The 13,848-nt window shown below is 43.5% G+C and overlaps 1 long non-coding RNA gene across 1 annotated transcript in view; it reads left to right on the top strand.

The window, feature by feature from the left end:
* LOC135243194 (uncharacterized) overlaps positions 1 to 13,228 on the top strand; it is a 268,390-nt gene extending 255,162 nt beyond the window's left edge. Inside the window, exon 3 of the long non-coding RNA XR_010326577.1 lies at positions 12,741 to 13,228. This is a non-coding gene — a long non-coding RNA (uncharacterized LOC135243194). The remainder of the gene's footprint in view (positions 1 to 12,740) is intronic.
* The last annotated feature ends 620 nt before the right edge of the window (positions 13,229 to 13,848 follow it).

Raw genomic sequence — 13,848 nt, 5'->3', positions numbered from 1 at the left:
ATTCTCAAATGGAAAATAGGGACTTGGGCTCTGCAGAAAATGGCTCACGTGCTAGCGGGACACACGGCGCGTGCTAACGGGACACGCGGCGCATGCTAACGGGACACACAGCGCATGCTAACGGGACACACAGCCCATGCTAACGGGACACACAGTGCATGCTAACGGGACACACGGCGCGTGCTAACGGGACACACAGCGCATGCTAACGGGACACACGGCGCATGCTAACGGGACACACGGCGCATGCTAACGGGACACGCGGCGCATGCTAACGGGACACACAGCGCATGCTAATGGGACACACAGCGCATGCTAACGGGACACACAGCCCATGCTAACGGGACACATGGCTGTGTCATAAAGCAGCGTTGTCATGCGTCGTGTGTTTCTCTCCTCTTGTTAGTCCGTGTGACGCAGGAGCCCATTGGCATGGATCCTGTACTATTAGCCGTGACATGGAACTCGGTCTTAATTATCCTAACTGGGATAGGGTTAATTGTGCTGCCTGTGCTCAGGTCTCTGTGCGTAGGGGATGTCCTGTCATTGAGCCGAAAACTTTGGGGAGAGGCGGTGAGATGGCGCAGTCTACAGTGGGGGCCCCCGGGGGGGGACGAGGGGGGGTGCGAGTCCAGGAGTGAGGTAACTGCGATCCCACCTGGGGGGGAGATAATAGGCAGCTCTTGGATCATTGCAGCTCTGGGACACACAGTCACGCACGGCACAGCTCAACGACGCTTATTAGCCTCCTCGCAAACAAGCCAGATGCCGAACGATATCGAGTACACTGCCCAGCTACGGTACAAACACACCGCCCTGCTACAGTACAAACACACCGCCCTGCTACGGTACAAACACACCGCCCTGCTACGGTACAAACACACCGCCCTGCTACGGTACAAACACACCGCCCTGCTACACACCGCCCAGCTACGGTACAAACACACCGCCCAGCTACGGTACAAACACACCGCCCAGCTACGGTACAAACACACCGCCCAGCTACGGTACAAACACACCGCCCTGCTACGTACAACCACTGCCTGCTGTAACAATACACACCTCCCTGCTACGTACAAACGCACACTGCCCTGCCTACAGACCAACGCACACGCCCTGCTACAGTACAAACGCACGCCCTGCTACACGGTACAACAACACCCCTGCCAGTGCTACTAGTACAAAACACTGCCTCTACAGTACAAAAAAACACACGCCCTGCTATACAAGTACAAACACACCGCCCTGCTACGGTACAAACACACCACCCTGCTATGGCCAGGGTACAAGTGCGGTCTCACAGTCGAGAGGGAAAGAGAGACCTGAGCAGTCACTCCGGTGCTGCTAACCATATCAAATCATACTTCCTCTTTGTTTTGTTTTTTTGCACTATATCTGACTTTCACATAATAGCAAAGAAAAAACAAGAGTAAAAATAAGCCGTTAATATTCTACAGCATGTGTCTGCTCTGTGGTAGAATATTAATGTTCAGCATCCACATTTTGTGCTGGATATGATTTTGTCCCTCTCTCCCCTGGCTGTGAATTTAACTGATTAAATCACCGAGTGCACACAGCAGTGGTGACACGAAAACAGCAATTAATAAGCAAACCCCTGTGCTACAGGGCTCCCTCTTAACCGCGTGGCTAATAACATTACACGGCGAAAAATAGCCAAACCAGACAGGTGTAAGGGGATTTGGGCACAATTTTATTTGCCTGCCTGCAAAGTGGGTATTATTGTTCAGCATCTCAGTTTCAGAGAGAGAAAGAGAGAGAGAAATGGAGAGAGGGGAACAGAGAGAGAGATGGACGGAGAGAGAGAAATGGGGAGAGAGCAACAGAGAGAGAGAGAGAGAGAGAAAGGAACACAGAGAGAGAGGGACCAAGAGAGCAACAGAGGGAGTGAAAGAAAGGAAGAGAGAGAGAGAAATGGGGAGAGAGCAACAAAGAGAGAGAAAGAAAGGAACCGAGAGGGCAACAGAGAGAGTGAAAGAAAGGAAGAAAGAGAGAGAGGAATGGGGAGAGAGCAACAGAGAGAGAAAGAAAGGAACAGAAGAGAGAGAGAGGAACAGAGAAACAGAGGCAGAGAGAAAGCATTTTGGACGGGTAACTCCCTCTCGTGTTTCGGGCCCTTTGTCCCCCTGCATGCCGTGTCCCCCCCCCCCCCCCCCCCCGAAGCAGCGGCACATCTGTGCCTTCTTCCCCGCTGCCAGGCACAGTACCTGCCCTTTGCGCAGCCCTGCGATAAGAGCAGCGTATTTGCATAACACAACTCTGTGAAACAACGTGCGGTATCGTCCTGACATTGACCAGGACTGCGGGCCGCACTTATTCAAAAACAACCTATTAGTGTCCAGCAAGGCTGCTTTTGCATATTTGTCAGTTGGCCTTCTTGGCGAACACACACTCTCTCTCTCTCTCTCCTGTTTTCAAAGAGACCCCATTTTTAAAGCAAATTACTTCTTTGTGCATGCGGTCATTTCCGATGATGACTGGAGCTCACGCTGAAAATGATTTCCGTGTGCTTTATCATTTTTAATAGGGGCTGACAGATACACCCGTCAATTAAGTTGATGTGAGCACATTATCATAGCAGGTTGTCAGCCATTGTCATTGAACGGAAACAAACTCCCTGGTTTTGCGTAGCGCACATGATGCTGACTGAACTCTGCAGGCACCATTAGTACACTGAAAGCTACACTCAGTCATAACAACACAATACACCAGAACAGTGAGATTGCCCCGCACAATTATTTCAGCATATTTAAAAATAGCTATTTTAAATATTTTTATTTTTTATAAAGTTCTGTTTAAGCCCTGTGGTGTGCCCAAGGCAGGACCTTAAAGTCCTTAAAGTCCCCCCCCCCCCCCCGTTTCATTTGTAAGAATATTATACGTCTGGCCGAAAATGATGGATGACAAGTTAAATTTGTGTGGAGGGAGGGAAGGTGAACGGTGACAGAGGTATTTATCTTAGGAATGGGGGTTGGGGTCAGGCGAAGCCGGGCAGCTCGCGGCACGCGGACATTGACAGATTCATCCAGAGGAGCCCATCGCCGAAGCCTTTTGTTTTGAAGCCTGGCTCCTGGCAAACTGACCCTCATTCCTCATCCTGTCAGCCGCTGAAGGCTGCCACACTACGCCCGGGATCTTACCCGCACTAATTCTTGTCATTCACTCTTCTGACGGGGGGCTCCGAGAAAACCCCAAACTATTCCAGCTCCTGAAAGGGAAGGCTTGAAGCATTTATTTCTGCTCATAATGGCCCCCGCTGATCTAAGAGCTCCATATCATTTTTCCTGTTGCCTTATCATCGCGGGCCACTGTCGGAGCGGAGAGTGTTTTTCGGCAAACGGAAGGGGCGGGTTGTAAGGGGGGGGGCGGGGAGGGGGGGGGCACAGTCTCCTCCAGGCTGACCTCCTGTTGTCCAGGTTACATCACCCTCCCGTGCCCCCGCAGCCCAAAACAAAGGGCCCCCGGGTTCAGTGTGTTTTTATTTGGTCGCACCGACGTGAAAACATAGTCTCCTGAAAACAGTGTGGCTTGTGCATCTAAAGAGACGCCTTTTATCCTGCTTCCCCGCGATAATACCTGCGCTTAATCTTAACATTCCTGAAAGGGGCCATTTTTTTGCAGTCAAGATAATAGTTTGTTTTGCCTGAGAGTGGTTCTTGTATCATCTTTTTTATGTGAGATGACTAGGTTTTGTGGCAGGGTGACCTCTAGTGGAGTAAAGGATATGATAAAACAGGATGTGTTTATATCTGTGCTGTGACACCACTGGGAGAGAGGAGAGGCATTTGTAGCCCACCATAAACTACACAAAGGCTGGATCAATAAGACCTCCACCTATCAATTTATGACAGCTGCCTGGTGTGTGTGTGTGTGTGTGTGCGTGTGTGTGTGTGTGCGTGTGTGCGTGTGTGCGTGTGTGCGTGTGTGCGTGCGTGCGTGCGTGCGTGCGTGCGTGCGTGCGTGCGCTTCTGTGCATCTCTGTACATTTACACTTGCTCTTGTGCACATGCACAGTAAGCAGTGCATTCTAGTTATCCATATTTATGTATTTCAAGTGAAAGTCTGTTATTTATATGCCAAGGAAATAATGTATGTTTTTGTATTTGTGATACTTGCAGTCCTAACCACAACATAATTGAATAGAATAACTGAAAAATATGTTTGCAATAGCTTTGCTGTTTAGAGTATCAGTTAAACAAGATTCCACAGTTATGCAGTTATTTGACAGAAGATTGTGGTATGTTTACATCTCTATAATCATTCATGTGAATAATGGTACACAAGTAGAACTCCTGAAGAAAACAAAAATGCTTTACTATATTTACCTGATGTTAAAAAACGTGTTAGGAACTAGTACTGAATTTTTGAACACAAGTAGCAAAAACTACTTACAGTAACTACCTACCTGATGTCGTACAAAAACCGTTATGTAGTTCCAAAGCAGGGAGAGACTCCATGACGTTAATGTCAGTGGCCTGAAAGTGAAAGTTTTATTTCTGAAGTGGGCCGTCCATGCTAAAGTAAGTGTCTGTGCCTTCCCGCTGCATTTGTATGCAGCCATTGTGCTGGCGGCCTTGTATTTTGACAGTTTGGGCTCATTTTCCAATGAAGTGAATGTATTAGCGGTGAATGCGCTGTGGAGTAGCTGTTTGTTTCCGCGCTGGAAAAGTTTCACGGTGCCAGCGATTGCTATTTTACCAGAGGGCATCCATCATCATGTCAATGTTTTAATGTTCCGCGCTGAGCCACCTAGGAAATGTAGGAAGGAACAAGGGACCAAACAACCGAGCTCTTTCAGCATACGCCAAAATCTGTGCCTTAAATTTAGCCCAGCGTGCTGAGCTACAATGGTTCTCACAGGCTTTTGAAGGCCGTGGTAAATTTGATTGTAAATAATAATAAGTGCTCTGGATGCCCATGAGGGGCGCACAATGAACGCCATTTTAATTAACGGCATTGAATCCCTGACCTTTGACCCCCTGACACATAACCAATAAACAATCCCCTGCTGGAGCATTAGGGCTGAAGTGACATCATGACTGGAGTGCCTCAGCCAGCCGGGGGGCGGGGCATAATGCAGCAAGTCGGTCAGTGTGGATAGCGACTAGGTTAGCGTTAGCTAAAACGCCATCCCAAAATGTAGCCTTGTCGCTGTAATGGGAGTTCTTCCTGCTTTGAAAAGTTAGAAATGTAAGAGGCAGCACTCTGTGAAGTGTTTAATTTCCATTTTGCACTCAAGAGCGTTGAAGACAGAACATCAGAATGAATCTGACATTGATCTGACCGTTATCTGTCCTGGTTGCGCACTAGTTTTACCACTGTACCCTCATAAGATTTCAGTGGTCCTCGTTATGATATAGTATACAGTAACATTGTGTGTGTGTGTGTGTATATATATATATATATATATATGTATATATATATATATTTTTTGGTTTTCAAATTTTGTTGATATTAGGATTGGGATAATGTAATTATGCTCCATGACCATGATTTGTCAGGTTCTGAAGAGTCATATTAATAAAAAATAAAAAAAGTTCATATTTTAGCCTTTATCCTTTGAGTGCATTTTCAGGAGGACGCGTTTGGCATTAATAATTCACGGCGCAGAAGTGCCTAAAAGAAGCCATTCTCTCTTCCGAACGGCTCCTCAGCTCGTTTAGTGCTGAGCAGGGGCATTCTTCTCCTGATTGACAGCATCTGTGGGCCGGTGATGTAATATTTATGATGTGTCACATTGCGATGCATCAGTCCGAGCAGCACTGCTGTTTCAGTTTAAGGTACTTTGTGTCTGACAAGGGTGGGCCACGTGCAGGTCGCAGGAGGACTGGCCTTGGGACCCAAACTCTGCGGAGCTCCGCGTGTCCCCTGAATGTAGTCAAATGTGTGTCTCCCTCTGCCTTGCTGGAGCCTGTCTGTCATTTATCAGTAGATTTTGGATGAACTGCGTATATATATATTGTCTTATTTTGAGTTTGTGTGTGTGTGTACGTATACACACACACACACACACTAAAAAAAAGGCAATTGAATCTTACAATAAGTCAAATGAAATACTCAATACCCAATGGAGGGGCCACTTTGGTGGGATACACCTGAAGTAGCTGCTGAATTGGATGGAGGCTGGAGGGAGAAAAGGGCACAAAAGGCAATTCTAGGACATTCTCCACTGTCATCATCAAACCTGCTTTACTCTTCTCCCCCGGGCAGGGCTGTCGTCTTGTGTACTCTTAATATCTGGGGTCTTCGATAGTGAAGTACACTGATACGACACACTGGTTAATCCGGCACGTTTCAGTCCAATTATCAAAATGAAAATGAGTTCCGGACAAGCTCGGGTCATGGTGGAGAATTTGCTTTATTCTGCAGAAAATAAACCTCTTATTGTTGAGTGTATAGTACAAAGCCAAATCAAAAAAAAAAAGCATTTGTCCCAAACATTATGGAAGCTCACTGTATATGTGATTCCATACAAAACATAAGCCTATCTATTGTTTATGTAATAAGACATTAAAATGAGATGATAAACTGAGGTCCTGTCTCACTGCAGTCCCAAAGTTCCCCTGACAATTTTTTAAAAGGGTCGGGTGTTAACCCCGGCCATATTCCCAAACATCTGGCGACATCATAACCTAGCGCCTATCTGAATGACAACACAATCTGCTGCTTTCTCTACTACTTTTCCCCAGATCTTAACTGCTAGTGGGAACTAAATTCTTCAGTTGACCTACAAATAAATAACTTTTTATTTCAAACGCGGCCTTGGGTGGCTGCTGTAATGGAAAGTAATGTGTGAGCACTGAGGGAAAGCAGCACGAGGGGCGGCGATGTGGCATAGCAGTTAGCGTACTGGACGCCAGGGCTGCAGGTTTGATTCCCAAGTGAGGTGCTGCGGCTGTACCCTACAGCAAGCTCACCTGAATCGCTTCGGTAAACATCCAGCTGTGTAAACATTCTGTGCAAAGAATGTAAGGTGTGTAAGTTGCTCTGGATGAGAACATCTGCTAAATTCCCAAATAGGCAACATATAGACCTGCTCCAGCATCTAAAGCTGGGAATAGCTGCCAGTACGTTTTTTTTTTTGAGTCATAACATTTATATTTGTGAATGAGCTGGTTCAGCCTTTGAGATGATGAGTGATGTCATTAAAATCCTTGCCTCTGTTTAAGAGGAAGCTGTCACCCGGCGACAGAAGAGCTTGTAAACAGATCATCAGATGTGGCCATAACTGATGTTAAAAGATAGAACAAACAATGTGCTGTGTTTGGCACATTACTGTGGGAGGATTAAGTAGCTTATTTGCTGGGTGACAGCAGTCCCCCTGTCCTCCGACATTACCTGCCTCACAGAAGCATTCCTGGCATTACCTGTTGTCAGTTTCCGTGCATTTCCGCCATTTTGTTCCACTTTAACCGCTAACTGACTCATTGAGCCATTACTATCCCCGATAGGCTGTTTGAGTGTTGCCTTGCAGTACCCAAGCGGTTTCAGGTTATCTGCGGAAGGTGACCTCCGAGCAGGGCTGGCTCGCGTCTACATTTTTTGGATTTGTGTTTAGAGATCTTTTCATTGTCGATAAGCCAATAACCCAATACGTCCAGTTTTATAACTGCACATGTTTATTACCTTAACTTTCATCCAGCCTGAACTGTCCCTACTGTAGGTTTAAGTGTGTGTGTGTGTGTGTGTGTGTGTGTCTGATTGTGTGTGTGAGTGTGTGTGCGCATGTGTGTGCGTCGTGTGTGTGCAGTTCTATTTAATTTTTTTAATTATTATTTTTATTTTATCTAGCCTGCGATCAAACGTTGCTGAAAATGTCTGTCCTGGTTTTTCGCCCGTCTTCATCTTCCTCCTCATCATCATCGGCCTGTCTGTCACTGCGGCGCGGGATCTGGCGAGTCTCTTCGGGGCGCTGTCTTCACCTGTATGCACATCTGTTGTCGCCCTCCACTGTGGTGTTGCCTCTCTGCCTTTGATTTTCAGTCCTGACGTGCCGGTTCCTCCATTTATGCCTGCCTATGAAAGAATCCGTTGTCATCGGCATGTATCTTATGACATTTCCCCCCCCCCCCCCAGAAAGAGAGATACAGCATGTCTGATGACTTAAAAAGATATTTATGATGTCGGGAATGACAGTTTGGCAGATGTGTTGAAGATTTTTTAAAATTCTTATTTATCTTCTATTTATATTTTAGGCGTCATTTTCTATTTATTTTAAAGATTACGTTTCGGCTGGGTGATGCTATCGCCTGTGAGTTATAATCACGGTGTGTTTTTTTTTTCTCTTCTACTTTTAGCCTCTTCTGCTACCATGGCACTGTGGATGTGTTAGGGTATATTTGACACCAATTTGAGAGGCTCTGATCCTGGCCCATGAATAAAATATAAATATAAAAATATAAAATTTTTATCTGTTGGATCTATGATGATGATCTGAGTAACACTATGATGATGGCGATGATGATGATAATTATTAGTAGTAGTATTATTAGACAGATGGACAGGACTGGTCAGACTCTTTGGGTGCTTGCAGCCATGATGAACTTGCTAGTAAGCGGAGTCCAGTCTGATGAGCAAAAAGTGTCTGTCAAGAGTGAGGAAGCAAGTTGCCAAATCCGTTTTCTCTTTTCTCATTTAGCCACAAGTAATGTTAGCATTCTGTCTCTCCAGATTTTTAGAACTGTGGTGAATCTCTTCAGGCAGTTTGACCAATGAGGCAGTTTCAATAACAAACTCCTTTATATTCAAACTTCACATATAGATCACATTATAGAGGCTTGAAATACTGTGATCAAATGTGATCATTTTTCTCAGTAGCTATTACCCAAAGACACCATATTGTTGTCTTGGCTATGTATAGTGTTACTAGCTATGTAGCTCCTGGTGTCTAACTAAACATGTATATCCATATTTTGTAATCCCAGGTCAAAGGTTAAGTACGTCATTGATTTTAGCCCTGTTTTCGTTTTTTGATCATGTAAATGATTTCTGTGACTTCTTACTCGTTGCTGACCTCGGTAATTTGTGATTATTATGGGCTGTTCTCATTATCTGACCGTTCTTTATCTTCACTACACTCTATTGTTTACACTTGCTTTATTGTAAAAATAAAAATCCCTTTCAAATCCCTGGTCCGTGTTCCCTTTGAAGTAGTGGTCTTTGCATGGTTTGGTACCCCCATGATGAAGGAGTTTCTTTTTAATGACCAGATTCTGACCCCGTTTCGTGTGCCTAAGCCCAGATCCGAGTCGACAGGGCCTGTCCGGGCTGGGCGGTGTCGCTGGGCCTGACAGGGCTACACATCGGGCTGACAGCACGCGCACACGCCAGCCGCGATCGCTTAATTAGGCCCCGGCCCGCTAATTATTCGCCCCTGCTCCTTCTGAGGCTTGCAGCCGTCTCTGAGCAGAGTCTGCTCTGCGATTTGTTACGTTTGATTCTCAATTAGTTTCCCCCTATGTGTGGTAAGAATTGATTTTATGCAATGGGAAGATGATAAAATATAATTATTATTATTATTATTATAAAAACCAATCAATCAGACCTTTTCCTTTCAGCATCCCATGAATTAGATGAAGGATTAAGCAGGGAAATGGTGAGAACAAAGCAGACTACCCATGGAGTGGATAAATTTGAAATGACTGGGTTAAAAAAGCACATGCAAAGATAAAGCAAACTGTTTTGTTTTTTTTAACAAGGCTGTTTTCCAGATCGTTTTATTCTTTTCTGTCTATTCATGAGGTTGCATGATTGAACTTTAAAGTTGCAAGTGAAACAAAACTGCAATTTGAATTTAAAAGGGAAAACAAAATGATAGAATGTACCTCTTTACAAAATCTTTTTTTTCATCTACAAGGTCCTTATTTCAGTTTTCCTTGACTTGTGTAAAGAAACGCACTGTAGTCTTTGTGTAGCTCCCTACAATGAAAACAAAGCAGAAATACAGTTTGCAAATACATGTTCACAATCCCAAAATACCGAGTCTTGGGTAGTGAACATGTATTTACAAATTGTATATCTACTTAGTTTTCATCTGATCAACCGATTAATTAATTTCATTATCATTTTTGCAATTCTGCTTTGATTAAGCAAATATTGAATTAAAAAAATTATAATTAATTAATCTTTTGATCAGATGAAAACAAAGCAGATCTTGGTTACAAAGGGAGACTTGTGTAACTATAAAAACTCAAAAAAGAGTTTGCCATAATGGGGGATTAAAAAAAAAAAAAAAAACAATGTTTGGTTTTAAGATCTTCTGATCTGGATTGGCTCTGCTTTGCATGCTGGGAGTTGCTGTTTTGAAGGAGGAGCTTTGTGAGGTGGAAGCAGACACAGATTCAGTTCGAGCCTCAGCCCAGCGTTCCGCCCGAGCTCAGTGCCACTGCGAGGACGCCATTTACACGCCATTTGTTTTGAGTCTGATGAGACCTGATATGTCAGCCATAATAAGCTCTGTGGGGCGTGCGCACGCCCTGCCCTTAATTACCTTCATCATCGTCATCGTCATCGTCCCGATTGTCCGCTGACCAGCGGAGCAGGTCACCAGTTAGTGGAGGCCGCAGACGAAGCCTGCGCTCGGTGTGAGCGCTGGAGGTGACGGCGGGATCTGGCTTTTACCGTGTGTGTGTGCGGCAGGGCGTCTTACAGTAAAAGACAGGGTGTCATTAGCAATGTTATAACACGCTATAATTACCACTCCCCCCATTTTCTTTCTTTCTTTCTTTTTTTTTTGTTCCACAGAATGACAGGATGGATAATTGAAGAAAGCTTTTTTTTTTTTTTTTTTTTTTTTATAGTCTGAAGTCCATCTACTGTACATATTTGGAAGTAGCGAAAGAGCTTAAATCCACTAAATCTCTGGCTTAATTTAAAATCAAATGAAGGCGGATTAGGCGTGGGCTACAGAGCCATGAATTTTTCACATAATTAATTTAATCAATGTTGTTTTTAATGTGTTTGTGAATATGTAGTGCGGGATTAAACTTAACATCAAACCGCTGCGAAGCAGAGAAAATGCTTCTCATCTTCAAGGCTGCGGCAAGGTTACGTCTGAACAAAATGATCAATACATGAGATAAATATGTTCCATGCGCTTGCACACACACACTTTCATTTTAATGATAAAAAATTTTGAAAAATGTATTGGAAAGAATTTAACCCACCCAGGGGAAACTGAATGACCCTGATTGGTGGATGTTTGGCATGTCCAACCAATTACTTTCTCAAGCCCTGGAGTCATTTTCCTGACAAAAGAAAAATCCTGTTTATTTTAAGAAATGTGCCAACAGTAACAATATTAATTTCAACATTATTATCCTCATTTTTCATTAATACTTTTTATTAATATTTTGAAGCACACTGTGCATCATGGTATTTAATTAATAGTCACGTTTATCTAGCTTTCGTTAAAATAATATGTATATCAATGTATACACGCTGAATTAAAAGGAATATGCATAATTAAAGTACCCTTTCTGCTTTCTTTATGCAAAATGCACACAGGGCTAAAAGGCCAAAGCCTCTCGTTTTTGAGAAGCAAGTCATAATTTATGGTTAAGGTTACTGTTCAAGAAAATAAAGAATTGTTTTGAACTTTTGAAACCCCTGGCATCGCGGCAGAATGACCATGGTCCGAGCAGCCACTATAAACCATTCTCTGCCCTTTGGTGGGCCGTTCGTCTTAAATAAAACGGCCGTATTTTTTCATGCAGTCTGAACGCCATAACTTTTCAAAATTCATGACCTTTTCCTGACTCCAGAATGTTAACCGGTAAGTCAAAACTTGTTTACAACCTACAGGGGAAAAATTAAGCACCTTGATTCATTATAAAATGGCCACCGGAAGACATTTTATTTAAAAATACAGTTTTGAGGTCTATTTCCTTGTGCATTGTTATGGTCAAACCCGTGGTTATTAAATTTCTATGTTTGTAGAATGTCAAGTTATGGGTTTGCAGAAACATTTCTCACGAACACGACCCATTTTTCATTAAAGGGACAGGAATTAGATTTTACTTTCTTTCATCATATCTTTAAATTCACAGATTAATTATGATGAAACTATAAACTTCAGTTCAAGCATTTTACAGATTCATAGTCTTCACTGCTCTTCACGGCCTTCCTAGTTTTACCCTCTCGCCTCAAAAACACTGCCGCCATTTTGAGTGCCAAAGAGGTCCAGTTCCAGGTAATGGTAACAAAAGGACCAGGCACACACTACACTTGCACTAAATGCTGAGTTGTATTTTGAGAAAGATTAACGTAAGATTAAACAGCATTTCAATTTGATATGCTGATGTGGCCCTGCCTGCTGCCTGGTTTAATGTTTCATATGTACACGCAGTATATACTCTAACTATACATTAGGTTAAGTCCATTTCCATGCAATAATAAATGCTTCAATGAAAGTGCCAGTGCCTTTTCCTTATTACTGACATATTAATAATCTGATAGTTACAGTACAGTGTGTATATGCCAATATGCCTTGGGATGTGGGGAAAGTGTTAGATTTAAATGAACATCATAAGGATACTGTGGCTACTTCCTTATTGGCAAAGGTTCTCAACAGTGGCTGAAGTGACTGATTCACTCCCATAACTTGGCACCTTTCTTCCCCCCTGAAAATTAAATTAGAAATTAGATTTGTGTGGTTTACATTCAAAGTAGGTATAAACAAGGAACTTAAAAAGTAACCTCTGCTTCTTTTCTCCGTTGTTTAGAGGACAATGCGCGTTGCTGCTTTTTTAAAAATCCGGACTGGAGGCATTCTCTCTCCGGATGTGAACAAATCGCAAGACGGACCTGCCCGTGTTTCTCGCGTCCTCCCGTAGAGGTAATTGATACAGCGCTGATCAGTCACACTGTCATAAAAACACAATGGGTAATGGCCCAGCGCCGTCTTCCTTCTTGTTTTACAAGACGTTGCGCTGTCTGCGGGGCGGTTATATTACCCCAGAAATGAAGACAGACCTGTTTCACCGGCAACTGTATATATTTATTTTTCTGCTCTATAATCCCATTTGTTCTGAAAAGAAAAGTCCAGATACAGACTGATATATTTTCTGGATGGATACATGGAGAGAAAAGAGAGATGGATAGATAGACAGATATATAGCCTGACTTCTGTCTCAGTGTCGCCACGGTAACAATACCACCGCTATTAAACTTGTTTTGAAGACTTTTATTAAACTTAATACTTTTTATTAAACTTGTTTTTAAGACTTTTAAGACGGAACGTAGCACGAGGAGGCCCCAGACCTGTCCTGAAACAGAAGAGGCCCAAGACAAGATTAATTATGAGGGCCTGCACATTGCCACGGTTGAGAAAAAAAGATGAAAGACATACTTATTTTGGCAGTTCTCCTGGCTGGGGAGCCTAGCTGTTGCACAGAGGTGTCAGGAGGCAGTGTTTTCAGTCAAGCCGATAAGCTCTCGCAAGAGAACTGGCAACTCCGGAGAGGTCAAGTCAAGGGCACCGTTCCCCAAAAACAACTGCAATTAGAGGGATGACTCATAGGCGCTTACATAATTCAAGTTAAATTACACATCATAAACAGACTGTAAAAGTTTAAAGCACGTGTGATTACTAATAACTGCCCCGGGTCTGATTTATTAGCCCGAGTGTTAGGGCGTGTGACCCCAACGTCATTTGACCTTCAATAATGAATAATATATGGCAGTTACAAATTTAGACAAGCAGATGTTTTTAACAGTTCCTGCTTGATTAGCCCCGTAATGTTAACTGGAAATTACTTCAGTTTTACATGCTAGAATGTGTAAGTTTGCACAGTAATAAAAGAACAACTTTCAACTATTGTCAGTGGTTGT

The sequence above is a fragment of the Anguilla rostrata genome, chromosome 2 (genome assembly GCF_018555375.3).
Source record: "Anguilla rostrata isolate EN2019 chromosome 2, ASM1855537v3, whole genome shotgun sequence".
Lineage (NCBI taxonomy): Eukaryota > Metazoa > Chordata > Actinopteri > Anguilliformes > Anguillidae > Anguilla > Anguilla rostrata.
The sequence above is the reverse complement of the archived record's forward strand: the minus strand, read 5'-3'. Positions and strand labels throughout refer to the sequence as shown.